Genomic DNA, 25,172 nt, shown 5'->3' on the forward strand with positions numbered 1-25,172 from the left:
ATATACCGGCCTTAATAGCAGAACCATAGTTCTAGTCTCTCTGGCCCGAATTCCAGAGGCTAATTTCCACCCCTCCCACGGAGTCACCTGCTCCTGGGGAACCCCGGCCAGAAACCGGGTCGCGCCAGGTCAAATCTTGTACGTCTCTTGTTTACTCCGCCCCAGGCTGGGCGGTGGCAGGGACTGGGGGTGGGAAGAGGGTGCTACGGCCCGGGGCGGGCCGGGACGCTTGGTTCCGACAGCTTGGGCAAAGCTGCTTGGGTGCCCCGGGTGGGTGGCGCGCGGTCGGGCTCTGCGACTAGCCCACCCGGAGAAGACGCTCTGGGCGACGGCGCCGCCCAGAAGCCTGTGTCTGCGCTCAGGCGCAGCGACCTCCTGGGGACCTCCCCCGAGGGTGCACACGAGTCCACACACGCTGGGTAACGGCCCGAGGGAGCCCCGGTGTCCCCCGGGTGTTGCCGGGTTGGGGAGGAAGCCAAAGTCCCGGCCCCTACTCGCTTGGGATTCCCTCCCCACCTCTCCGACGCCCCGCCCAGCTCTCCCAGGGCTGGGTGTGATTTCAGTCCCTACCAAAGAAACAGAAGCGCGCAGCTGGAGGTGGCAGCTCGCCCCCTTTCCTCGCGCGGCGCCCCCAGGAAACCGGCAGCTGCTCCCCACTCCGCTGCCCCAGCCTATTTGAATACCCCGGCGAGGGCGGGCGGCTTCCTGAGCAGGGTGCACCCGGGGCGCCCTGGGGAGTGACCCCCAGGCAAAGCAAAAGGGGCATTTAGAGCGCGTGAAAACTTCGTGCTTCCGCCGGGGTACGGAAAATGCCAGTAAAACACTTTGAGAGTTCTAGGGGCCGCAGTATTAATTTTGTTGTTGTTGTTGTTGTTTTCTCGATTGATAACAAAATCGTGAGTAGACGCGGGGGAAGAGACGAGGGATGGGGCAAAATATGAGGACCACGCTGATCACCTAATTCCGTTCCCTAGGAAGGCGGGGAACCGGTACGTGGGAAGGGGGGTGGGGTGGGAAGGGGATGGGCACGAAGGAGGTTTCCACACCCTAGTAGGAAATTCTCAGACTGCTCCAGACGCCCCAGTGTTTCTGCGTGGCAAGCTGATACCAGGTCTCAGGGGAGATCCCGGCTCCAAGCAAGGGGAGCTCAGTGGCGACCTTTCCTCCCCCGCGCGCCCGCAACGGGGCCAGTCCGGGTCGCCGGGCGAACCGAACATCCCTCGCCCCACTGGCCAGCTCCAGACTGGTTTTTCTGGTTCAGCCTCCCTCCCAGGGACGCGCTGGGGGATCCGATGACGTCGCTGGCTGAGTCTCTCCCTCTTCCTCCCTCCCTCCCTCCCCGCGCCTCTCCCCCGCCCGCCCTCGCCGCGCACTCCTCCTAGTAACTTCTGTTCGGGGAGGCGCTGCCAGGAATAACCCGGTGCGTCCACAGCCCGGAGGGGAGGCGGCCGCTGCGGCTCCCGCACGCCGACAAACTGCGGCCCGGGTCCCGCGGCTCAAGCCCTTTTCTGGCGGCTTCGGCCCCGGCCCTGGCTCCATCTCCTTACAGTGTCCGAAAATAAATAAATATATATATATATAAAGGCTAGAGGAGCCTGGGCTGGCGGTGGGGATCGCCTCCCTCCCTCCTCCCTCCCTCCGCGCCCGCCCTCCCTCTGTCCTTAAGGAAATGCTACCAGACACCCCCCACCAGACACGCTCAGCCTGGGTGAGGAGCGGCCGCGGCAGCAAGAACAAGGGCATCAGGGGGCTTTTCTCCCCTTCTCTCCCTCCACTTCTTCCTCCTGCGCAGCGGTGACTTTACAGGTGAGCGGCCGCCGCGGCTGCGAGGAACCCCCCACTCAGCCCGCCGCGTCGCGCCCTCCTTCGGCCGCTGTCACCCGGACTGCCGGACTGACAGCCACCCGAGGGGCTCGCGGCCGGGAGACTGGCGGCCGGCGGGAGGCGGGCTGGAGGTGAGGGGGTGGAGAGCTGGAGAGCGGGGCGCCGCCGTGCGCTGTCTCTCTCCGGTGGAGGAGGGTCTCCGCAAAAAGAAAAAGAAAAAGAAAAAGAAAGAAAAAGACAGAGAAATCTTCGGTGACTGTGGCACAAGTATTTGCCAAGTTGAGTCTTGGACACTAAAGCTTGCCGGGAGCTCGAGCAACTTGAAAGGTCTCCTGGCTGGGTAGCAGCCTCTCTCCACGCCTCGACTCTTGGGTACTGGGTGCAGCCCGGGGGTGCGTGGAGGGCGCACCGGCCGCTGGCAGAGCAGAGCGGCGGGAATCTAGGTCCCTCCTCGGCTCGGTAAGTGGCCTCGGCGCTGGGTTTATCCTGCCTGCTCCTGAGATAGAGCTTGTTTCACTTTACCCTGAAATCGCCTTCGCCCAACTCCATCGCCCTCTCCACCGCGCGCGACCCAGGCCGGTTTCCCGGTGGCCCAAGGGTGAGGGTCGGAGGGGGGGAGGGGATGGGAGGGAGACCTCGGCGAGGGGGGTCGGGCGCGTTGGGAAATGCGGGGAATACCCTGGCCGAGGATCTATGCAGATGAGGGGAGGCTGCTTTGCGTAATGTCCTGGAGGGGGGGAGGGGGCCGCGCGGGAGCGCTGGAGGCAGGAATGTGCCTGGTTACTAATGAGGGACGTGCACCGGCGCGCACCGCCCGGCCACCGCTGTGGCTGCCGCGGCCGGCGGCCCGTTGTCAGGTAGCGGGGGAGGGGGCGCGGTGCGGGGCCGGGGCCGGCGCGGGCGGGCGGGCGGACAGCAAGGGCCGGGCCGCCGGCCTGCGGCCGAGCGAGAACTGCGGAGGCACTGGCTGTGGGCATTTCGGTGACTCCTTTCTCCTCCGGAGCGAGGAAGGAAGGAAGGAGAGAAGGAAGGAAGGAAGCGAAGAAGGAGGGGACTGTCTCCATGGAAGGTTCAGGCGGAGGCGCCCTCGCCTTGCGGGTGCACCGGCCGCAGAGCGGCTCCAGCCGCCGCCGGCTGGCCCCGGGCGCATGGAGACGGGTGGGGGCGGATTGCATGCTTATTTGTGCTTCTGCTTGGGGGATCGGGAAGAAACATGTGTGTTTGGGCTGTGCACCGTGAGGAGCTGGGTCTGCGCCTTTATGTCTGTTCCCTGAAGTGGGTGGAACGTTGGCCCGTTCCGGGAATGTTCCATGACGTGGTGCAGCCACAGGAAGGGGGTTAACGAGGGGCTCTCTGCCGCGGAGGCTTTGCTGGCTGCTATCAAAGCAGATGTGCTGCTGTTGCCGCACCTCTCACCTCCCTTCACCCCCAGTCCCCCCTCCTTTCCATTCTGTGCGTCTGGTACTGGTAGGGCTAAGACAGGAAAACATAGCTCTGTGTGTGCGTGTGCGTGTGCGTGTGCGTGTGTGTGTGTGTGTGTGTGTGTGTGGTGGAGGGTGATGTGCGTGTGTGGTGTCTGTCGTATTTGGTGGGGGGACGACTCCAGATATGCCCTGCCATCCCAGCTGTTATCACAGATCGGTGCGCTTTATACGCATGTGCCTCCCGCGTCCTGTCCCTCTTACATAACAGACCCAGTGCAGCAGAGGACGGGAGCAAATGAGACCCCAACCCTCCAGGCTCACCCTGTGTGGGGGCTAGAAGGTCGGAAAGGGTCTCTGGGTGTTGTGCTTTAGGGATGCGGCTCCCAGTGAGGAAGAGACAGGGGAAGGAGGGTTTCTTTTAGTGGCTCATCACTCGCCTGCCTACTTGAAAGCATCTAAGTGCAAAGGACTGCAGGAACTAGTCCTCCGAATGCGAAAGCTTTTGACTTGCATCGCCAAGGGAAAGTGGGCGCTCTCACCTCAGAAATGCAGTTAATAGAGAGGGTCCGTAAAACATACGCTTGGAGGACACCCGCAGTAACGTGCTTGGGCTGGGGGCAGAGGGGTCTAGCGCGGAGGCAAGCAGAGGAATCTCTAGGTAATAGGTTACACGGGAAACCCCAGGACACCTGTAATGGCTTAGAATTCACACAGGAAGCTGTGCAACTGACATTGCAAAACCCTTATGCTGTGCACAGTTATTTAGGCCTAAAATGAACACAGAGAGGCTTGCTTCCGGTACTTTCATTACACTAGAAAAATTGAACTGATTTTTTTCCTCCTTCCTTTTCTGCCATTTTAAAAATATCTCAATTTATTTAAAAACTATATTGGTACTTTCTTCCACTCCAAAAACTAGACTTCAGTAATTCACAGGAGGACTATTTTTTTGTTTTGCCAACTCAGAGCCCTCATCAAGGGCTATTGATTTTTTTCTCTTCAGTACAGTTGTTTCTTTTGCGTGAATAATCAAACCAAGAAATTACTTGAAATATTAATAAGATTCATACTAATTAAATTTGCTGTGATCTATCCTCCTAAAAAATGCCATGGAACTTTATTAGACACATTTCCTGTACTGATACAGTGATGCTATTTGTCCTTGAGCAAACCAACTTATTTTAAGTATATCCTTACATTATTTAGTATAAATATGTGTTAAAGGTTTGCGAATGCCTGATTGTTTGTTTGTCCTATAGGCATGCCAACATAAAATTTTGCAAATTACCCAGGAGGATTGTATAATGAGCCTGTTGGTTTTGAGTTGTTGGTTGTAGAAGTTTATCAAAGCAGGAATGCATTGCATCTGAGTAATGTGGAAATCATTTTTATTGCTAAGAGGAAATTCTGGTGGAGCTCTCAGGAATCATGGTACCAGATTAAAACTGCATTTGTCTTCTGAGAGGGGAGTGGGCTGCCAAAATCCACATAACGACAATGTGCTTCAAGTGTCATAATCTCTTGGACCACTAGGCTTGAAATAGGCACTGTGTTTCTCTTGTGCAGAAAAATGTGGTATCACAATGCTGCATCTTCTGAAGATTGTGTGAGATCATTGATTGCTTTGGGAATAGATGGGGTATAACACAAAATTTCCTATTAGCATCTGTGGTGTGTTCAGTGATTGCATTTTTTTTAGATTGAGTTTATTAGCAGTAACGTATTGTATATGAAATTGCTTAAGATTAAACCAGAGAAAACTGATTGGGGGACAGATGGGAGAATGGTAATACATTAAGGCTATTTCATATTTAGGATTTAGCTTATATTTTAGCTGGGTGGATCCTTGGGGGCTGGTGGGCTAAACAATATTAAACTAGACATTTCTGTAAGACATCACAACATATGAAGAATTTATTATAGGTAACATATCACATAAGAGAATGGTCCTGTTGGACTACATTGAAAGATTACCTAGCAGAATGTTTTGATTGATCAGCTCCTTTTTCTATTGGATGCGTTTACAAATGTTCTTGTTACCATGAAACAAAACAGAAGACAACATATATACAGGCGTGCCTTGGAGGATACTGGTGCATGTGTCGGCTTGAACTCTTGGCAGTGTGACATTATTCGGAAACTGGGTTGAGTGTCTTACGCTTATTCTAGTGAAATGATAAATTTACATTATATTTTGCCATTTTTTTTTAAGTGGGAAGGACTTCATTTCAGCCACAGCCGCCAATCAGTCTACTCGTAGTGTTTCTTTTCAGTTCTTAATGTAGTACCGTGTAGGAAAAGATTGGTAGGAGATGTTGTTTGGCCTGGTGAAAGTATAATCCAGTATTAGCGGTGGAGTGATTCAAACCTCTGTGGTGAGCATTATAATGAAAGGAAAGGGGCTCAGATCAGCTGGAAACACAGCTGTGGGGCAGACGGGTTGCAACTCTCCTGCTGGCTAAAAATACGGTTTTCACATTTTAGTTCATATCAGCACAGGGAGCGCCTTCTCGTACATCAGCCCTTTGCATCCATCCCGGGGGTGGAGAAGGGGCTCTAAGTGTGTGCCTGCCCTTGAATATTTCAGCGGTAGACTTCTTGTCTAGGAACTTTCATGTGAATTCACTGAGCTCATGTTTTGGCTAAACTTTGGTATGTAAGTGCTGCGACTTTCAGAGTGATATCAGAGAGTGGGGCAGAGGAAGTCTGCTAATTCAGGTTAAGGAGCTCAGGTTTCATATGGCCCTTCAAACCGTCCAGGGTAAGTGGGCTGGCTTTATCCACTGAAAGTCTTCAATGACACCAAGGGAATACTTAAGTGGGGGCTTTGCTGTGAAGCTAGGGGTGGACATAGACTATTGAGACATAGGGAGATTTTGTCTTAACATAGTTGTACTTGTCTGAAGGCAATGTCTGAGAAATGGTTTTACTTTCTTATTTGTTCCTGATATCACAATGGAGCAGTGCTCCCTTTGTGCTAATTATGGTAAAACCCGGAAGAATGAGTTTGAAAATCAGGATTTGCAAAAGGTGTCAGACACTGTTAGGTGATTTGGAAAAAAATATGTTAGCACTTAATTATTGTGGCACAACTCCAAAACTTCACAGAAAGAGGATGTGTTTCTTGCTTCGTGCAACTTAGGCTTCTCTGAGATGAGCCAGTGTTAGAATGACATGGGCCTTTACTGGCTACATGGTTGCCTTAGGGCTGATCCAGAATTGCTGTCTCATCTACTATTGGTCTGGACCAAGATGTGCTAATCTTATACATTCACATGATCCATCATTTGAGGTTATCAACTACAAGTGATCTATTGTCTTAGTTAATCCATACGTTTAAACTTCCTGTTAGCTTAAAGCAGAGTGCAAACTTGTAGACATGGAGAAGAAAGGAAGAAAATAATGCTTTGGTCCCTGAGGGTGAATTTGGATAGGAAGCAGGAGGAGTCTTATCACTTTTGGGTCGCAGGATGGTTGACTTCAGGGTTAGGAATAACCAGCCCCCCACCCCTGCCTTTTCAAATTTGCCACTCACAATCTTAGCTGTCTTTTTCCGGATACCACCACTGATGTCTTATCATCACAATCGATATTCTAGTCTTTCAGTAAGTAGTTTTGATGGGTCGGCCCTTATGCTAGCTACTAAGGTTATAATGATTGGATCAAATGAGAAAGGGAGTGAGTGGATAGACACTGGCCATGTGGTCAATGTATCTGTGTAATAATGTGCTGTTTGCTATGGAAAATACATAATGGAGTTTATGTCACCCAAGTGACTGGGCAAGTGTCGAAAGAAAAGCGTCATTTTCTTGAGGTTGGGAGACGTGTGTGTGTCCAGGAGCTGGAAGCAAGCCGGTGGGGCTGGAGGGCTGATAACGAGAAAGAAGAGAAAGAAGCGATGACAAGATAAGTCCGGAGGAGGAGGGTGAGCCCTGGGAGGCAGGTGACCGCATGAGTGATTGCCCAATCAGGCATAAAGGAGGCCTGCTCTAGGCAAATCAGGCCCTGTGATGTCCTTCCTGCTGGCCGTGTTAGAGGATAGTTGTCATGGGAAAGCAAATTCCCAAGGACTGGATGGAGCTGTGGCACAGATCTCGCCTTCATAGAGCTTCGTTATCAATCGGTTCTGACCCTCTCGGGGTTTGGAATGGCAGTGCAGGAACTGACTTCAGTGCGTGCTCGTATTTGTGATCATAAGGAATTTAAATTTCAAAAATGTTTATTTGGGCCAGGCGGTGGTGGCACACGCCTTTAATCCCAGCACTCGGGAGGCAGAGGCAGGCGGATCTCTGTGAGTTCGAGACCAGCCTGGTCTACAAGAGCTAGTTCCAGGACAGGCTCTAAAGCTGCAGAGAAACCCTGTCTCGAAAAAACAAAACAAAAAAAAATGTTTATTTGGGGGCTCTAATAAACTGAACTGGCCTGCATCATTGATCCAATTGATGAATAACTACCAGTTCAGAGAGTGCTCTTTTTTTTTTTCTTCTTAAAACAAGGTCTTTGTGTGAAGTAACCAATTGATCTTTGAAGCCTTGAATGAGCTGGACCTACTATCTCTCAATGACTAGTAAAGGGTGAAACTTACAATTCTCTAGATAATTTATCTACATGACTGCAAAAATCAGGATTCAATTTCACATGATTGGGGATCAGTGTAACATGACGTTGAAGGAAAAGAACTGGAAACACAGGCTGCTGAAGATCTCCCTCCTCCTTTTTCATGTGTACCATGTTGTGAATGCACTCTCCGTCTCATTCTTCGTATAATATCGAAAACCGTAGGTGGCAGTCCAAGCTTGGACTCCATCGACAGACTCATCACCAGACAGCAAGACAATTATCTCCGACTTCAAGGCTTGTTTTACAATCTGGAGAAGACATATGGTTTATTAGAAGCCTTATTATAAAGCAGCGTTAAAACTTCCAAATAAGAGTAGAGTCAGAAGCTTCCTGCTCCCTAAACTGGAACGAACTGAAGGTCTTCACAGGAAAAGGGATTTGGAACTGGAAGCTTTGAAAGCTGAGTAAAATAAGCGGTGTGGTGTGGTCGAGTGGGATGGGGGCAGAGCAGTGCTTACCAGGGAGGGGAAGAGTCAGGGGGAGTTTGGGAAGGTAGCTGACTGTCTGTCACCCTGGACCATAGTAGCCTGGAGGAAGCTGGGTTGCACTTGAGGGTTGGGGCAGAGCAACCATGCTATGAAGTGTGGGTTTTAGAAAGGTTCTAAAGGCCTTGGTAGTTAGGAGTTGGTCAGATTGCCCTAACATTCAGTATGGAGGTGGACTATGTTGTGTGACAATGAATCTCTAGCCTAATGTTACCGTAACAGGCAGTAAATAAAGTGATTAAAATATTCGATTAAACATTGCCATTTCAGGTTTGAGCAGCAATGTAAGTGAGGTATATCACTATTATGTTAGTTAAGTTGCTCTACAAAGTTTCACCCTAAAAAAATATTCACGATGATGTCATGAAGCCGATCATCCAACACCAGTGTGTAACAGTGATCCTGGTTAAATCACAGGGTGTTTACACCGTGGGGTGGAAATGTGTAAGGAATGGATTGGTGATTCGCTGGAAAGTCATTAGAACATGGTGTTTAGTTGGTAACTATTGTATCCAAGTCATGATACTGGAGAATTGGAAATGCAAAGCTTGACTCGACAGAGTTTTGTTTGGTGGTTTCGTTTTCCCTGAAAAGAAAGAAGATCTTATTTGCATTGTTGGCAGATTCACTTATGTCAAAGGTAGAGGGAAAATCTGGAACTTTGGCAACTAGGCTTTGGGTAAATTTGGACCCACCCTCATTTATCATAACTTAAGGTTCTGTAAGTATTCACCCCATCCCTCAAACATATCAACATGGTAGAAAATCATGTGTTCAGTGAGAAAGAAAATATCGATAGTTACAAGATAACACCAGGAATTCTTATCTAGATCGTGGCAGAAAAGAGTTATTTTAAAATCGAGATTCTGTCTAATTCCATAGAAGGAAGATTGTTGGGAAGGTAATTTAAATTGTAAGTAGTTTTGTACTCCAAAATGGGAGATTCATTTGAAACTATGCTTTATTTCTTTTGGAAGCCAGACAACTGGTTTAATAGTGTACATATGAAACGCTAATTTGCCTTGTTAATTGGATGCAATTAAATTGAGGTTATTTTATACCTCTTAATTGTCTGAAAATTACATGTGTTGCCATCTCTGTGTAGTGGGAGGCGAGAGCCAGGGAAGGGACCACAGGCGTGCGGGGCAGAGGACGAAGGCTTGGCTTGGTCTTTTCAGGGAACTTTTTGTGACAAACTAGAAGCTCGTCATTCGAGCTCTCTGGACTTCATTTGGAAACAGAAGCGATGGGAACAGATGGCTTTTACACCCTCTCTCATCATATATTTTATCAGTCTAAAATTCGACTGCGTTGTTACAGGGGGCTGCAACGTCATTTTATTCTGTGACCATGGTATTACCCAAATGAACAAAACACTTAAAAAAATTGGCACAGGGCCAATCGAGCAAATCAGTTAAGAGGAAGGGATTGGGGGCTTAAAGAACTCTGGTCCTATGACAGGCTCCATAGCAGGAACCACTTGCCACTTGTGAGCTCAGGGCCACCCTGAGATTTGGTGTCATTATCTCTGTTTGCAAGTGAAGAAACTGAGTCACCTGTGGGGCAGCATTTGAACTCAAGGCTTTGTGTCAGCTCATGGTGTAGTCGTTCATGTTAAGAGTTACTTAAAAAAGAAAAAAAAAGCCAGCTAACCGTTTTTACCACCCAGTACAGGCCTCCCTCAGCAGCCTGTGGGTACTTACCAGGGGTTGAAGTGGGCATTCTCTGGGTCGGGAGCCTCGATTTGAAATCAGAGCAGGGTGAAATGGCCCTGGGTGTATTCCAGCTGGGGTGGGTGGTGGGGTGGGTGATTGAAGCCTCACTCGACAGCTCTGAGGTTATGAAAGGAGAAAGGATGTGTTGGAGGTTCACCGTGAAGCTTCTGTGGGACTGTGTGCTCAGATCCCTGTGAGCTCTCAGTGCGTGTATAGTGCTCGGCGGCTAGGATTATTTTTAAGGGATTGCATGGGAATGAAAACACAAAAGAACTCAAGTTGTCGTGACAGTAAAATGTTCCTGAACTATTTTCAAATGGTCCGTTAAACTCTTGATTGAAACGGTTTAGAAAACAATGTCATAATGCACAAGGCTTCGCCAGTTAACAAATGGAAACACCAATTAAGATCTTGGATATTCCTCAGCCCGCTCAGCCAGCGTGGTGTACCAGTGAAGTGAACTGAATTCTCTGGTGTGGGAAGGGTTCAGGCTAAAAATAGCCTTTGGTGCCTGAATTACCCAACTTGAACTTTTGCCTAAGTTTCAATAGCAAGGAGAAGCAGTGTTCACCCCTGAGGCCTTGGGTCCGCTCGTGGGGCAGTTTTGGGGACTGCTGATTTTAAAATGTTTTCCTTACCAATTCAGCAAAGGTTGGTCGTCTGGGAAAGGTGGTGGTCTAGACACGGAGGCATCACCAGCGAACAGAATAGTAAAAGAGAAGGCCTGATCCTTAGGGGATTTGTATTTTCGTAGAGGAATTTAGGAATGTTCTGGCAAATTCAGTTTCTATGCTGTATGTTTTTCAAGGTGTTTGATAATTCCTACTTATATAATGAGTGTCTTAGCCCAAATGGGATTTAAAGAAACACTGAAAGATTACTTCAATCGCTCCTAAAATATCCCACTGATTTAAGCATATGTATTTATATTATAGCACTATTTCTTTCTATTTTTTAGGGTTAAGGGTACAGCACAACATGCACCCAAACCAGGGTTTCATCCCTATTACTGCAAAAAGAAAATAAAAAAAAGTGGAATTCAAATAGTTTTTAACACTCAGTGCTATCAGGCTTTGGCATAGACATGGAACACCATTTCTTTCTTTTGCAAATGGCATATCACAATGTATTATAAATTGCACTTGTGAGTTTGCTGTCATAAAGATTATATTTGGAATTTATATTTTAATATTTCAATGAATAAAGTTTCTAGAAGATTAGGTTGGCTCCCACTTCCATGAAAGTCTGCTGACCACAGTGTGTGACACTGTATTTGCTGGCTCTCCAGAAGCATCCATTGAAGGCTAGGAATGAAACTTTATCTCTCTGCGAGGTGGGATACACATACAGCCATGTGAAGGAACCTTAAACGGATCCAGGTCTTGATTAGACTCAGTCCCAGTGGCCAGTCCACCTGTATGCTTCCCACTAGTGGATCTTGCTGGTTTTGGTTTTATTCTATGTTCTCTAGTTGCAAAGGCCTCTTGAAGTCATGATCTGAATCTCCTGTCTGTTTTCACCCTAGTGAACAGGAGCCTGAGCCGTTTTTTGGCTTAGAAAGGGACTTTGTAACTGAACAGGGCGTCCGTGTGAGAAGTTAATTTTCCTTGCCCATCTCCTGTTGAAGAGCCTCTAAGGAAGAGGGTTGTATGAAGGGGTCTTTGCTCACAGGTCAGGCTGTGAGGAAGTGCTGTTTCTTGGTGGGTCAGCTAGAACAAATATGGAATAAAAGAGGAAGTATGTTCCTTTTCTCCCCCCTTACCCTGTGCCATGGAGGCCAAGCGGAAAAATAGAGGAGGGCAGACTTGGAGTGAAACTGTGCCCTGTCTTGCAAAGCTGGTGGTGAAATTCTGTCTTGGACACTGTGCAGTGGTCCCTTGGGTCAGTTCTGATGGGCAGCTCAAGACTTTATAGACAGGTCATGAGGAGTTCAGCTTCTAATTGCCCATGGAGCGATGAGCAAACTTGGTTTCTTTTCTTCTCTTGCTTTTTACATCTGGGATAATCTCCCTTCCTTTAAGCAAGAAAGAAAACCACAAGGTTATAAACATTCAGTTTATTTTCTTGTCCTTAGCCATGTGACAAAGTTTCTTCTTGACGTCTAGAACTTTGGGGATTAAATGAGGATTTCAGATGCCAGCACTGCTCTTCCGGGGCTGTGTTCATTAAACTGCACACCAGGGCTGGAAGAGACACCAGAATGGATGGCTCTACACTCTGACCCCAGCACTTTATTGCTTGCCTCATTATTGATTTTCAAAATGACTCAGGCCAAGTGACTGTACCTCTATCATATTTTGTTGGTTTTTTTTTTCCATCTGTGAAAGCGAAGCTTTGCTGGTAGCTCTCCTCTGCCTCCTGGGAACGGAGCAGGGCAAAAAAGAGAATCATAGGGACTGTATTTAGAGTGCGGAGCAACACTGACTTTTGAGGGTAATTCGGTTGCTGGAGGAAAAAAAAACCCAAAATGTCTCAACACACATCAATATGTTTGTGACAAGGGTTAGCAGGCTCTTCTTGAGGTAACTGATTATTATTGCTGCAGTTTATTACAGAATATGTGTTTTCCGAGAGATAATGATCAGAATGTCCCTAGCTTTTGATAACCCCTGATGGGTTTGACTTGATACAGATCATTACCAGGCAAGGCTAATAAAATATCAAGCTAGTTACATATGTATTCAAGCCATAAATAAGTAAAAAAAAAATGAGGGAAACTGAGGGAAGGAAAATTCATCCGAAGGCAATTGTTTTTGAATGTGTAATCTATTTACTTGTTCAAATGACCTTAGTAATATGCATGATGAACTTGATCCCAAATTTAATCAAGTATAGCCTTTAAAATGGGCCAAGGGGTTCAGAATATTCTAAATGACCTTTGAAAAAAACACAGCATTCATCAGTATTGCATGTAACAAATAATTGGACATGAAATGTGGATGCTAGATTTTTTTGTAATGGACAAACTCCAAATCTGTTAAGTCATTAGTTGTGTTTTGGCTGTGTTTGGGGGAGAATTTGCTGGTGTTAAACCTAATGAAGCCCGACAGTGGTCATTAGCAGCTGGAAAAGTTTGACCCCTTAGTGGATGATCCCACGAATTTATGTCTTGAAGAAACCGCCCTGACCACCCTTTTTTCATTCTTATGGTTGATACCAGAGGGGACAGTCGAAGACAAGCAAAGGACATTTCAAAACTAATAATAATTACTGTGGTTTTGAAGTTGACTAAGATTGTATGGCATTTTTTTATATACAGTGTTTCCCTGTGTATCTTAACACTTGTGATTGCCTTTGAGCCAACTGGACTGGTTTAAGTTTCTTTTGAAGTTTTCATAATATGCCATGCCATAGCATAAAGGGAACAGCTGTTATTTGTATTTGACATGTGAGTGCCCCTGGAAAACGAGATGGAAGAAGGGAGAAGGCTGAGGCATAGTGTCTTCTGGAATACGCCTATGGCTTGGTGTTTCAGCCCATGAAGGTTAGTTAGTTCCTGTGCTTTTTTCCCCTAGTGTTCTAGAGTTTATATATGAGCCAGCTGCACCTTTAGTGGCAGCAGAACATCTCATAAGATGTTTTTCTTCTCTCTCTGTGGTACATTGTGTAGGAAGTATGGCTGTGGTGACTTAGCCCATTCAAGTGTCTAAAATGATGCTGATCAGTACCTTAAGTATAAGATCCGATGTATTGATCTGTCAGCTGGTGACGGGGCGCTTTGCAATGTGAAGTCTCTTGTGTGATTCTAGGAAATAGATAAGCCATTATTTAATCCCCAGCCATGGAAGAAAGGATTCAAGACAGTTCACGCTGAACTGCCTGGATTCAGCCTCTACTTAAACACCATTTTCTTTGGGAGGCCCTGCCTACTTCTGTGTAGTTCTCAGCAGCAGTGCAGAATAAATTTACCATTGTCTGGCAGACATTCCTACAGTTATTTAGATGATAATAGTGTTCACTTTGTTTACTCTCTGTTTTCCCAGTCTAACTATTCATAGTTCCTTCAGCTAAATCTCACGGGATATTTTCATTTTTATTATTTTGTATGGGACTGGGTGTTCATCATTTTGTCCGGGATTGGATATTCATGTTTGAAACTTTTTTTTTTAAAAAAAAATCAGACCTCAAAACTAAGTTGTTTAATTCTATTTACTCTTAAGTTCTAAAGTTTGGATGATGATCCAGTTGGTTTAAAAATATTTCATAGAAAGGGCCTAGCCATGCTAGTTGACCTTTTTTAGATAGCTTATCTAGTGCAGAGGTACCTTGTAGAATCATACAGTTCGAGCATATTTTAGCAAGTGTGATAACAAGATTCTGGTATTATATGTAAGAGAAAATAAAATGCAATATAAGTACAAGCTGGTAGAAAATAGAATGTTTCACCGCTGTCATCAAAACCTGTATAATCCAACATGTTTCCGAAAAGAACTGTGGAAAGCAAGCTATTTTTAAAAGAGACAGATGAAGTACCACCAGAGAGGCTGAGACGATACATTAAAAAGGTGCAAAATAACCCTTGGCGGAGGATGCTGAGGATGCGGGAGAGGTTTCTCGGAAGAAGGGATGCTTGAGTGAGGCCTGACTTTGACAGGCATGAGCACCACAGTGCAGGGAAGTGTCAGCAGTGCATGCAGAAAGGCCTCTGCTTTGAAGACAGCTTGAAATGCCTAGGAGGAGAGTGCCAGCTGAAAACAGACACTGGAAGACAATTTTCTTAAGAACTTGCGTTTAGGTACCCAAGACCGTAGGCAGTGAGAAATGCGCTGTACCACGGTGAGAGGTTGAGCCTCATAATTTTGCAAATTCAGTTGAAAAAGGTGAACCAAATAGGGAAAAGAAATGGATTCGGAAGTTCCTATGCAAGAAATTCAATTATATTTGTAAATAACATGACATGTAAAGACACTGGTTCTGTGCAGGCTTTCTGTACTACCTGTCTTACAAGCGGAGCTGTCTCAGATAATGACCTCAGTCTCAAAGGCAGAGTGAAGCCAATGTGTGGCCGGTGAATTCATTGCTATCCACTCGAGTGCTATTTAGGCCTACCCCTTTCCACTTCCTACCTTTGGGGAGTAATAATGACATGTTTAGTTTAAATTATTATCACTTTAAGATAGAATAAACTAATGTTTTCTGCAATATATTTACTCATCAAAAACGAGGGTACAGAATATTGGAGGCATTTCCATTCATGTGTCTTAGCTGTGCAACCTCTGGATAGTACAGTGTAATACTCACCTATTTTTGCATTTTTGCAACAGCCTTGAAAAATATTCCTAGTGAACTCTCCACTGCCTGTAGTGTCTACAGGAAAGCAAGTTTTAATTTACCTGCTTAGATTGCTTATTAATCTATAAAGTGAATAGCCAGGGAAGTCAATATTTAAGCAGAATGTATGTCATAGAACAAGCAAATCTATATAGAAAGGTGACAGATTAGCCTTATAATAGAGTTAATGATTACATATTACTAGAATAAGAGTTCTTGTTTACTGAATAGGTATTTTGATTTTGGATCTCTTAATGATTGTGGAGATTATGATATTTTTACTTTCTTCGTGTTTTAAATTTTTGGAGAAATATACTTTGTGTGGGGTTAGTGTAAATGCAAAGTAATGTGTGTATCGTTACTTTTCAGCTATCATGTGAGGACTCTAATTTACATGTGAGGACTCTAATGTTTAAGCACTATAATTTATAATGTTTAAGCACTATAATGTTAAGCCCTATAATTTAAATTTTACTAAAATTTATAAAATATAATTAAAACATACTGTTCTGAAATATGAGATGGAGCTGGTTGCTGACAAAAGAGGTGTGCTGTCCCACACTGGTATGCTTTCTAACTGTTTCACCAGTGTGTGTGTGTGTGTGTGTGTGTGTGTGTGTGTGTGTGTGTGAAAACACACTTCCTAGAGATGAAAGGCCTGAGGGGATGGTGATAGCACCTCATCCTGCCATCACTGAAGGGAGAGGCAAGCGCTCCTTGGACCACTTGTAGTTCTTGGGACTATCTAAATTACAGGTGCTTCAGTGTGAATTGTTACCCAGTCAGCCATACGCGCGCGCGCACACACACACACACCACACAGCACACCACACACACATGTATATATATGACCATATATACATAATGATAAAATGTTATATAAGTTGTCCTGTAAATTACTTTTTAGTCTCTCAATCATTCATTCTTTTTCACATAATGAAAAAGCTTCGAAAACCTGAAGAACTCATAGTTTAATATTATGGTCTGTATTTTCAATTTTATGTTTATTCATAAGTTGATGTATTTTATTGCTGCTATACTGGTTTTTATATCTTTAGTCTGTGCTAAACTTGTAGCAGTATTAATTTCATTTAGCCTGTAATTAGGATTATAAAATAGGAGAATTTTTAGCCATTAGCTTTGTTCTTTCCAAGTGTCATCATCAACAATGAAACATAAACCGGATAGCATGAGGTTTAAATAAAAATCTTTACTGAGCCTAGACAGCATTTGGGCAGTCACTTGTAGTTTGTGGTATGTTAATTATATACCAGTGACATAATTTGAAAGAGTAAGTAAAAATATGCACTCATAAAGCAATGTTTAGTGTAGACTTACTGAATAAAGCAGTGATTGAGATAGGGACACACATTGTAACTAGCTGGTGAGGAAAAAGACAAACCTCAGGAGAAAGACAAACCACTGAAGGTCCTCCAGGATTGGACACATTGGAATACTGGAATCTCCTTTACAATCAAGAATGCTTTGACACTGTTGGAAAATTCATAGTTATTTAAAAGTTCCCCCCCCCTCTCTCTCTCTCGCACACACACACACACACACACACACACACACACACACACACACACACACATGGTTCAGCATTTAAGGGCACTTGTTACTCTCGCAGAGGCCTTGGGTTCAGTTCCCAGTTCCAGGGGATCCAAAGCCCTTTTCTGACCTATATGGATATGGTGTAGACAAAACACACACACATAAATAAAATGAATTTTTTTTAGTTGCTGTGTCCATGCTGAGGAAATGAGGCATTTGGAGCGATCATTTCTTAGACCCTCCCAGGACTCACAGGGGGAATTGTCTCCCTTCTCCCTGAGGTAGAGCAGTGGAGGCATCCGGAGGAACAAGGACGCGGCGCTCCTTGTCAGGAGCATTGACAGTAGCAGAGCTCAGGCCTTCTCAAGTCTGTTGACTCGGACAGGGTGCACATTTAAGTACTCAGAGCTTATTTCTGGATGGCAGTATAAATATGTGTGAAGAAAAAAAGATTTTTCTTTCTTTCTTTTTTCTCCTGAGACAGGGTTTCTCTGTGTAACAGCTCTAACTCTTCAGGAATTCACTTTGTATACCAGACTGGCCTCAAACACACAGAGATCTGCCTGCTTCTGTGTTCTGAGTGCTGGGATTAAAGGTGTGTAGGCCACCGCCGCCTGTCATAAACGGAATGTTTTAATATTGTGTGGGCTTAAACTGATTATGCAACAAGCTGATTTTGTTCTTCAGGTGTCAGATAAAAAGACAAGAGAGTAGAGACACATTGATAGCCAGGTGGTGGTAGCGTACACCTTTAATCACAGCATTCGAGAGTCAGAGGCAGGAGGATTACTGTCAGTTCGAGGCCAGCCTGGTCTACAAGAGCTAGTTCTGGGACAGCTAGGGATGCTACACAGAGAAACCCTGTCTCAAAATAAAATAAATAAATAAATAAATAAAGAAAGAAAGAAAGAAAGAAAGAAAGAAAGACACATTGATTTGGTACACTATAATGGCATGCTAGGTTCCCTTCAATATATTGTCTTAGGACTGGAATGACAGTTGACATTTATCAGATTATATGTTTATGCCCCTTTAGCAGAAAAAAATAGTCTCCTTTTTAAAATGATGGCTCTTGGATTGGACACATAGCCCAGTTAAAGTGTTTTCCTGCTTTGAGCCCAGCACTGCCGTGGTGCATATCTGTAATCTTAGCACTAAAAAGATAGTGGCAGGAGGATCAGAAGTTCAAGGTCATCTAGCTAAAAAAATTGGTCACAAACAAACAAACAAAAAAACGACAGACTTCTTTATTAAGAAATAGGCCTGGATGGTAAGCATTACAGAAGTGGTAAAATGTTGCTTTCTGTATCAATTCTTCATTTTTTCCTATTTCCCTAGGTCACAAGGAAGTTTACATTTAAGTAATGTTATCATATAATAGAATCTTAAATATGTTAAAATATGTGTCTTGAGATTAGTTTTAGGGTCACAGCAAATTGAGAAGACTGGAGAATTCTTGTATACCTTACCTGTGTGTGTCCTGCCTCTCTTCTTCAATATTGTACCAATGAGGAAGATATATTTCCAGCCAAGGACTTATATTGAGAAATTGCCGTTACTGAAGGTCATGGTATAAAGCTGTAAACATCTCGTGTCTTATCCTGTGATACATGGTGTAGCTGAAACTTTAGGGACGTGGTTAATGCATATCAGACTGGCTCACCATGAGAACAGAAGGCATCGTTTTTCTTGTAATTAACAGTCTATCTCATTAGCAAACTGAAATGAAACTATTTTCATTTTTTGTTTCATAATGATTATACAATACCTTATGGTCTTATTTTTAACCACTATTAACCTTAACCTACTGACTTGTAGAATTACCTAGGGTTATCATGGTTAGGACGTGAAACTAAATAGCAGGCTAGAACTTGAGGATAAAGGCAATCGAGTCAGTGGCTTGAGAGCTAGGAACCTGGTATTTGCCCTTTAAAATATTTTGGTCAAGTATTTTCTTGCTGTTATCCAGGATAAAATATAAGATTGAACAGATCTTAGGAGACTTTAAAAAAAATGAGTTAAGAGCATTAAAACCTTAATAAGTGAAAGTTTCTGTGTTGTTCAGTGGAAAACAGCATTTCTTCTTATCTTTGACTTCATTGGAGGTATGCAGTTTCGAAATATGTCTTCTCTTCTGCCATGTGACAGTTGCTTAAGGAATCCATATTAGAGACAGAAAGTGGGACTGGATGGGTGTGGGGGGTATGGGAGAAGGCAGGCAACTTAAGTGGTTTCCACTTTTTTTTTTTTTTTTTTTTTTTTTTTTTTTGGTTTTTCGAGACAGGGTTTCCCTGTAGTTTCTAGAGCCTGTCCTGGAACTAGCTCTTGTAGACCAGGCTGGCCTCGGTGGTTTCCGCTTTTGATGCTTCAGAAAAGATTCCCAGTGGAGAGTCCTGTCAGGGAAACTGAATCAGGACTGAGCCAGGAAAAGTGGTTCTTGGGAGCCCTGAAGATGCTTGCCTCTTTGTGGGGGAAATGAACCCTGCAGTAGAGAGCCACTGTAGAGGGCAGGGCGTCAAGTGGCCTGGACCTGGAGAGTAGATCCCACACCCCGGGATGCGGCAGGAGCCTCAGCGCGCGCCCCCGCCTGCGCGCCCCCGCCCTGCTCGCGGCTGAACTTTGGCCCTGGGGCGGCCACCCGAAGTAGCTGACTGCGATGACGTCTCCGCTGCTGTCAGTGCACAACAGGAAATGCTCTCCACCTTCCCCCTTCCTGCCGGGAGAAAGTGGGGCTCGCTGCTCCTGGCAGCCGGCCGAGACCTAGTTTCGGGGCCCACGGCGAGCACCCCGGTTGCGCAAGGGCTCCGGGTGCAGGGCCTGGCAGGGTGGAAAGCCGGGTTGAGCACTGTCCGCGGACTGCCCAGCCTGGGGACCCCCGAGCATCCGGAGGGGTCCCCGAAAGAAGGCCCTGGGTGCTGAGTAATGCTGATCTCATAGGGCCTGGGCTGATTCTCTGGTTGCAAAGTCTTCACAGGAAACCTCCTCTTTAACCCTCCTTCTAAAGGCCACCTTTTCACTTTGTTGTGGAAATACTGACATGGGCCGGACAGAGCATAAACATGACGCCAGGCGACCCTGCAGCACACACTCCTTGCCAGCAATCTGCCTCAGGAGTCATTTAAGATGTTATTTAAGTAAAGTCAAGTTTGCTTTTGAAAATGCAAACCATTTTGCAAACTTAAGGACAATACGGCAGCAGCCGTGGATTTATTATCTTGAAGTTGCCGATAACTTGTGTTGACTTTTCACCTCCCTGGTAGACCTAAAACAACTGAAAACAAGCAAAGTCAACCTAGGCTTTTTGATAAGAAATGTTGGCAAGATCTTTGAAAATGACATTTTCTAAGTGATAATCAAGATTACGATCTGTGATTTCATACCATGGATGCCTGCGTCTCACATGCTCGCAAGCACGATAAAGGGAAGAGCCATCAGCTAAGCAGGCATTGTGATAATTTCCGTGGTTGACTCATGAATAGGCTTTGTAATGGTAGATTGTTCTTCTGGCCACACAGCCAAAATGCCAAAGTTCACTAGGAGGTCTGCCGAGGTTTCTTGTGTCACATACTTGACAAGAGTTTTTGTTAGATGAAAATACTGGGTAGTAGTTTCTAGCAAACCTGAAAGTCTTGCGGAACACGAACGCTGTTTATTCTTCGCGTTGTTACTGTTAAAGCTTATACTGACCAGTGACTGCGTCCCTAATGATTTTGTGTAGCATACGATGGCATCAGCCTTGGGGAACTGTCAACTGATTTGTACAGCGACGGACTTTAAGGCTATCTGAGAAGATTTTTGAATAAGACCTGTGGATCTTGAAAAAATATGTCTTTTTGGGGGGTGGGTGGGTAGCTTTTTTTCTTTTGAACTTTGCAGACTATAGAAGGCTACTTAGTAAAAGAAACTTGGAACTGAAAAACCAGGGAGTAGTTGAGGGGAGTTGACTTCATTGCCTAGACGTCATTACGACTTGCTAGCAGTTCTTTATGAAACACAGAGCCTAAATAATGTTAGGCAATCTCACTACCACTGAGCTACACCCATGATACACTTTTAATTGTTAAACAGATTTAAGAGCAAAGGGCCAGAATCAAAATGTCTTGTGGAATTGAAGAGTATTACGTGAGTGAAATATTAATTTTGGAAGGCGATTTTCTTTGTCACGTGAAATTAGTCAGAAAGTATACTGTACATCATGAAAACTGTTTAAGTACACATCAGTTTCCTCCTCGTGGTCACATTATGTTTGAATCCACTCTACTCCGTTTCTTCAATATGACTTAATTGCTTCCAAATCCATTGTCCATTCATAACATTAGCATTATGAAAGTATTTATTTAGTAATAGATTTATAAGGATCAATTACTCCAGATTTGTATTAACAATAATCCCCAGTATTTTTTATGTAGCGTCTTGTTGGAGGGTGCTAAGTAGGATCCCAGACATATTAATTGAATCTCATAATCATCAGGAGATTAACACACTGTTGCATAGAAAAACCGTTGTGTGAGAAGTACTTCAGGGTGGCACCAAATTTATATTTTATAACATTAATTCAAACTCAACACTTGATCTACTTTGGCAGCTAAGAGGCATGCATTTTGCTTCATACATGAATTAGATACACATAGTTTGGAGGTTATATTTTCTTTGCTGTGGAAAGATCATGCGTCTTCATGAAGCTACCCTACTGATCTCACGAGAACAGTAGAAAATGCCTTTTCAACTCTCAGCCTGGGAAGTTGGATTCCTGGGGGGAAGCCCTCAAATAATTTTAATCCTGCATTAGCACTCAGAACTATAATTTGAAATATTTTTAAAAAATTTATTTAAAGATATTTTAAGGGTTGGACGTAAACACCTCTGTTTACTTATACAAAGAATTTGCTGTGTACTGTAAACCTTTCCCAGTGAAACGTGCGATCAAGGGCTGAATTTGCTCTGTCCTTGCCACAGCTCCAGTACCCAGAGCTGTGCCTCGCCCTGAAGTCTGGCTCCGTGCACAGGTGCTGAATGGAGCAATGGGAGGGAAAGGTCCTGGTCACATTGCAGATGTGGTTCGCATTCCTGGCCAGCTTTCAGGATTCTCTTTGTCAAGTGCTTTAAACTCAGCAGCGATGAGACAATACTTGAAGCTTCAGAAAATGAAATGTAAGCATAATAGGCACACAATAAATGTTTATTAAATTGAAATATTGAAAGACACACAATGCTTGGCAAGCCCGCAGGCCCGGCGCTCTGTTCACTGTTTTAGTCACTTACGAACTGCTTTTCATCGAGTGAGAGTCATTTTTTTTTTTTTTTGCATCACCTTGCTCTATTGATTTACAAAAGAAGACATTGGGGAGGGGTAGTAACAAGCAATCCACTTGAATAGGAATAATATTTAGCAGCACTTAACCCTTAGGCTCTGCTTAACAGTGTGAGAGCTGAAGACTTTAAACCTAATGCATGTTTGACTTTTCTTCTCTAACATGATTGCTGCTGATGCTGCATCAAGTTTTTCTGGAAATCAGGATCATAGATTAATGTTGATGGTGGTACTTCCACTGCCTAGTAGAGCGCTTCCCAATGCAGGTTTCTCCTGCGTGCCCTCTGTACCATCACAGTGGACCCCAGGATCAGAAGGGGCCCCAGTTTGATCCAGTGCTGTTGTGTTAGCCTTTACTGGTTCAGTCTTAAGCAAGGATCTCTGTGTGTTCATGTTGTATTGGCGCAGCACATTATGTAGCTGATCTCGATGCCCTGTCGGTGTCTGTGACAAAATGAATGTCTGGCTTGTAAGACAGACACATAGATGTCAATCCTTGTCAATCCTGAAAACACTCGTTTTGATCGTGAGGCTTTGCTCCTTCTGTTTTGATGAGGTGCAGTGAACTGGAAAGGAGGCATTGGAGATCTGTGTTGTGAGGCTCCTCAGTGTCAGTGTATCTGAAGTTGAATATGCAAAATCTTTTATTTCCTTTTTTTCGTGACAGGGTTTCTCTGTGTATCGCTGACTGTTCTGAAACTCTGTAGACGAGGCTGGCTTCGAACTCACAGAAATCGGCTTGCCTCTGCCTCCCGAGTGCTGGGAAAAGTCATATGTCACCACCACTTGGCAACAAGCACAATTTTAGAGAGGAAATCCTTCCCTGAAGCTCTCACGACAGCCTGTAGGTTGAATACTGCTGACAGAGAGCTGGGAGTGGAGCAGTAGGAGTGAGCATGTCTGTACTAATTTCCTCTTCCTTAAAACTAACTTGTTGCCTTTCTTATCCTCAGCGATAATTTTATAATTTTATAATGGTTATTAAGTGATAAAATATTATTCCCTACTGGTGGTGTTGATCATTGAGACTCATCTGCCTCTCTACAGCTAGTTATTGATTTGTTGCTATCTTCATGTTATATATTGGCAGCATTTTAATCAAAACACCCTTGTTTTCTGGAGAACACTATGTATTTATGTGCCCATGCATGGATGGGACTTTCCTGTACTAATCTATACTTGAGGGATTTAAGTTTCATAATTCTTACCGAGAGCTAGCACTACTGCCTAGTCAGATTCAGAGCGGGAAAAGAGTGCTTGTCCAGGACTGTGTGTTGAGAAGCTGACGTGCTTCTGATTGAATGCTGCCTAGCTGCTTCTCCTTGTGTGATTTTGGGGAGGTGATGTCATTGTGATTTTGATCAGGTGATGTCATTTTTTTTAGCTTCAGTTTCCTGATCTGTAGCCTAGGCACCTGGGTAAACTCCTAAACAAGACTCCTGAGCATTAAGTGTGTTGAAGTTCTTGGTCTTTCAAAAGCACCCAGTGATGGTGAAGAAAGGTTAGACCATTCCGGATCTTATTATTTAAAAAAATTAGATAAAAAGATTTATGTGCGTGTACAACATGTATGCAATTTTTTTTTAAAATACAGAGTTCCATTGTAGATGAGGCTGGCTTCAAACTTCCTATGCTGATGTTAAATTCCTGGTTCTATAACTTCCATCTCTGGAGTTGTGGGATTATAGACTCTGGACAGTTACTGTATTTTTGGATCCCAGATGAGATCTTACATCTCAGTTGAGTGAATGAATTGGCTTGCATGCAAGAATAAGGATATTATGGAATGAAAGCAAACGTAGATAAAAGCTGAGGGAGATGAAGGAGCCTAGAACGAGTCTTCCTCCCTTCCCTGGGGGTGTCATGAAATGGCTGCAGCATCCTGGACACCCGGATAGCATGGTGGGGAGCAAGGACAGGAGTATGGGCCATTAGCTGAGTCTAAAGGACAAGTGGCAGACCATGATACATGGGGATGCTAGCTGAGGCCAGATCAGAGAGGTAGGATAGTAAGTTAATCAAGAATTTTATTCTAGAACCCATCAGAACCGAGAGTTCCCTGCTGGAGACTGTAAGCCTCTGTAACGAGGACATTATGGAGAGTTGGAACTCCATGTCAACATTGAAAGGGATTTAATAGTTTGGAGATGACTGGCATTGATTTTTTTTCAAATCTGTCATTTCCTGTTTATTGCGAATGATTATTTATGCCCTGGCTCTTGGTAGCTATAGGGAGACATTTAATTTAGACACCGAAGTATATGAAAGAGGATAAACTCCTAGAATTTCCAAAACAAGTTTAATCCGTCCTTTCCTCTCTATTTTTTCGTTGTAGGCTACAACCACCAGTTTCTAATGAGTTCATCGCCCTGCTTACTCGTAATTTTCGGTCTGAATGGGACCATATGTGCCTTTCTCATCGTTGTCACTGTGGAGAGAACACCTTGGGATTTTTAATTCATGAGGACTGAAGGAAATCGTTAGGCACTTGGTGTGTTTATTATTCTTTCCTTATGTTTAGTTATCTTACACGTTAAATTCTTTGTCATATGAGGAAGGATGTTAATCTCCTTATCTTATAGACAGAGAGGTTAAGTTTCTTAACCAAGGTCACACAGCCTGTGGGTTCTAAGCTGTTGAGTTTTAAGCTCAGGTCGTCTGAATTTAAGACTAGGTTTCTTTTTCTGTAATGGCATCACTTGCCTTCTTGCGGATCTGCGGTGTCAGTGGTGAAGGCATATCTGGGTTAGGGAGACAAACACGGAGCAATATTGTCTTTAACAAGAGTAGGAAACGCGAGTTTAAACAAACGGTCTTCCTGTTGAGGAAAGTGCATTTTCTTTTTCTAAAAGGCTTTTTTCCCCCTGTCACTTAAGAGGTCACCCATCTTCTTTTAAGAACACCGCTTGACCTGGCACTGCTTTTCTGGTGTGCGGGCAACCGTTAGGGCGTTATCTCTTTTGGTGTT

The 25,172-nt window shown here is 44.6% G+C and overlaps 1 protein-coding gene across 4 annotated transcripts in view; it reads left to right on the forward strand.

The window, feature by feature from the left end:
• Positions 1-1,734: 1,734 nt before the first annotated feature.
• The window catches only part of Hivep2 (HIVEP zinc finger 2), a 191,077-nt gene continuing 167,639 nt past the window's right edge, over positions 1,735-25,172 (forward strand). For 2 of the 4 annotated variants that reach the window (XM_038340008.1, XM_038340012.1), the window contains exon 1: positions 1,735-2,283. The gene's annotated coding sequence lies outside the window, so the exon portion shown is untranslated. Of the gene's footprint in view, positions 2,284-2,566; positions 2,682-25,172 lie in introns of those variants that run through there. The other 2 variants (XM_038340011.1, XM_038340009.1) reach the window with 2 other exon arrangements.

This window comes from Arvicola amphibius, chromosome 8 (assembly GCF_903992535.2).
Source record: "Arvicola amphibius chromosome 8, mArvAmp1.2, whole genome shotgun sequence".
Classification (NCBI taxonomy): Eukaryota; Metazoa; Chordata; class Mammalia; order Rodentia; family Cricetidae; genus Arvicola; species Arvicola amphibius.